Source organism: Apium graveolens, chromosome 6 (genome assembly GCF_009905375.1).
Source record: "Apium graveolens cultivar Ventura chromosome 6, ASM990537v1, whole genome shotgun sequence".
NCBI lineage: Eukaryota > Viridiplantae > Streptophyta > Magnoliopsida > Apiales > Apiaceae > Apium > Apium graveolens.
Genome location: NC_133652.1, coordinates 270,702,859 through 270,705,859, shown reverse-complemented (window position 1 = coordinate 270,705,859; position 3,001 = coordinate 270,702,859). Strand labels below are relative to the sequence as shown.

At 39.4% G+C, this 3,001-nt stretch overlaps 1 non-coding gene across 1 annotated transcript; it reads left to right on the top strand.

The window, feature by feature from the left end:
• Window positions 1-1,873: 1,873 nt before the first annotated feature.
• On the top strand, window positions 1,874-1,979 carry LOC141669821 (small nucleolar RNA R71). The gene has a single exon (XR_012554077.1). It is a non-coding gene; the product is annotated as a small nucleolar RNA R71 (small nucleolar RNA).
• The last annotated feature ends 1,022 nt before the right edge of the window (window positions 1,980-3,001 follow it).

Below are 3,001 nucleotides of genomic sequence, written 5' to 3'. Positions count from 1 at the left end.
ACAAGTCTTCTGGTCGTCCAACAGCATATCTTTCTTTATTTAGTCCAGATCCTCTCCTAGAAATCAGCCGCACTTTACTTCTGAAGCATATCCTTCCTTAAGTTCTAATATTACAAGTTCTGATATCTTCCTGTCTTTAGTAAATCCTGATTCCCAGCTAAGTCCTGATATTAAGTTCTGAAACTAAACACATCAGATTAGTCATGACATCATCAAACATATCTAACAAAGATATTAAAGGTAACGTCCTGATTCTGGACCCTCATAGTAAGCTCACCCTCATGTACATCGATCAGAGTTCGTCCAGTAGCTAAGAATGTTCTCCCCAAGATAATGGGAATCTTCTTATCTTCCTCAAAGTCTAGAATGACAAAATTAGCAGGGAAGATGAGTTTTTCCACCTTAACCAATACATCCTCCACTACACCTCGCGGATAAGTAATGGATCGATCAGCTAGTTGTAAGGACATGTTTACAGGTTTTGGTTCAGGCAAACCAAGTTTCTTGAAGACAGACAATGGCATCAGATTGATGCTAGCTCCCAAATCATACAATCACTTATCAAAAGATAAGTTTCTAATAGTGCATGGTATCGTGAAGCTTCCTAGATCTTTAAGTTTAGGAGGTAGTTTCTGTTGCAGCACAACACTGCACTCTTCCGTTAGAGCAACGGTTTCTAACTCCTCAAGTTTAAGCTTCTGAGAAAGAATACCCTTCATGAACTTAGCATAGATCAGCATATGTTCTAGAGCTTCCACGAAAGGTATGTTAATGTGAAACTTCTTGAAAACCTCCAAAAACTTAGCAAATTGCTTGTCGAAGTTCTGCTTCCGAAGTCTTTTAGGATATGGAGGTAGAGGATATACTTGTTTGTCTCCTGTAGTCTGCTCAGGAGGAGTGTTTTTAACAGCTTTCTTCTTCAGTTCCGCTTCGTCACCCTTCTGTACAACTGAATCAGCCAAAATTTCATTTTCTGAAATTGGGGAGGGCGCGGGCGCGCTGCTATAGGGCGCGCTCGCCTTCTGGATTTTTTTTTTCAGATTTTGCTCTTTCTTGATTTTGAAGGCTAGCGTGCTTTCCAGACCTCAAGATGATTGCCTTCAACTATTCTTTAACTTCCCTCTTGCCTGGATTAGCTTCTGTATCATTTGGAAGAGTTCCTTGTGGTCAGTTCAATAGGGCGTTAGCAATATGCCCTATTTAATTCTCCAAAGTTTTGATTGAAACCGCTTGGCTCTTGCACATAAGCCTCAACTTCTCTAATTCAGATTTTTCATTATAAGATTGACCGGCACCTCCATGAGATTGTTGTTGCATTCCCTGCGACTGAAATTGCTACCTTGGTGCATACTGTTGTTAAAAACCAGGAGGATTATATTGCTTATTTCCAAACTGCTGGTAAGGCTGTTGCATACCACCCTAATTATTGCTCCAACTGAAGTTAGGATGGTTGCGGTTGTTAGGATGATAAGTGGCAGGAACTGGTTGTTGCGATCTCTGAAAGTTGCTCACAAACTCAGCTGATTCACTAGATATAGCACATTGCTCCGTCGCATGCGAACCTGCACAAAGCTCACAAACACTTGTTATCTAATGAACACCATAGTTGGTCAGAGAATCGACCTTCATAGTCAACGCTTTTAGCTGAACAGCGATAGCCGTAGCTGTATCCACCTCCAGAATTCCTATTACCGTGCCTTGTGGTAGTCTCTGAGTTGGATTCTGATATTCATTAGCGGCCATCATCTTAATTAGCTCATAAGCTTCCTTATGACTCTTAGCTCATAAAGCTCCACCTAATGTTGCATCGAGCATAGGTCTTGACTGTGTTCCCAAACCATTATAAAAGCAATTTATCACCATCCAGTCAGGCATTCCATGATGAGACACTTCCTTAATATCTCCTTATAGTGCTCCAAGGCTTCACATAGAGATTCACCTGATTGCTGCGCAAATTGAGTAAGAGTATTCTTGATTGCAACTATTTTTTCCATAGGGAAGAATTTAGTAAGAAATTTCTGAGCAAGATCCTTCCATGTTGCAATAGAACCTGGTGGTAGAGAGTGCAACCAGCTCTTCACTTTATGTCTCAGAGAAAATGGGAAAAGTCTCAGTTTCACAGCATCTTCCGAAACACCGTTGAACTTGAAGGTGTTGTAGATCTCGATGAAATCCCTAATGTGCATATTGGGATCATCCGTTGGAGCACGCCCAAACTGGACTGAATTCTGTACCATCTGAATCATGTTAGGCTTGATTTCAAAGTTATTAGCTGCAATGGCTGGTCTGACAATGCTAGACTGAATGTTATTGATCTTTGGTTGAGAATAATCCTTCAACACTTTTGTTTCTGCAGTTGGTTCTCCCATTGTAACAAAAACTTCTTCTTCAACTTCCTCAACTTATTCAAAAACTTCTTTTTCCTCTTCTTTAACTTCGTCTAGTGTTTCCTTACGAGATTTAGAATGTGTTTGCATACACGCTCTCTAGAGTACCTAAAACACACAAACAAAGTAAACCTTGTAAGAAAATAATCCGAGTCAGTGAACTTTAACGACCACTGATGACAAGCACATAAACTAAATTTAACACCGGTCCCCGGCAGCGGCGCCAAAAACTTGTTCGCAGGAAATACACGCAAGCATCCTCGATCACAAGTAGTATAAGATTTTAAGTCAATTTCATTCCCACAGAGATTGGTTTAGGTTAAGTTCAGATTATGCACTTATGCAACAATGTATGATTATCGTTCACAGCTAAGACAAGTAACAAATTTGAGTTGATTAACTACTTAAGAGATTATACTAACATGCATTAACTAAGAGATTAAAAGTGAATAACTTATATGAGATAAAATATGGGATTCTAACTTGATTAAATACTTCATTCATAGTTTATGCCTTTAATCTTAGTATGCGATGGTGTTGATAACTAATTAGATAACACGAAATTAGTATACGCTATCTTTCGATATACGTATACCCTACTACTGAGCATCCAC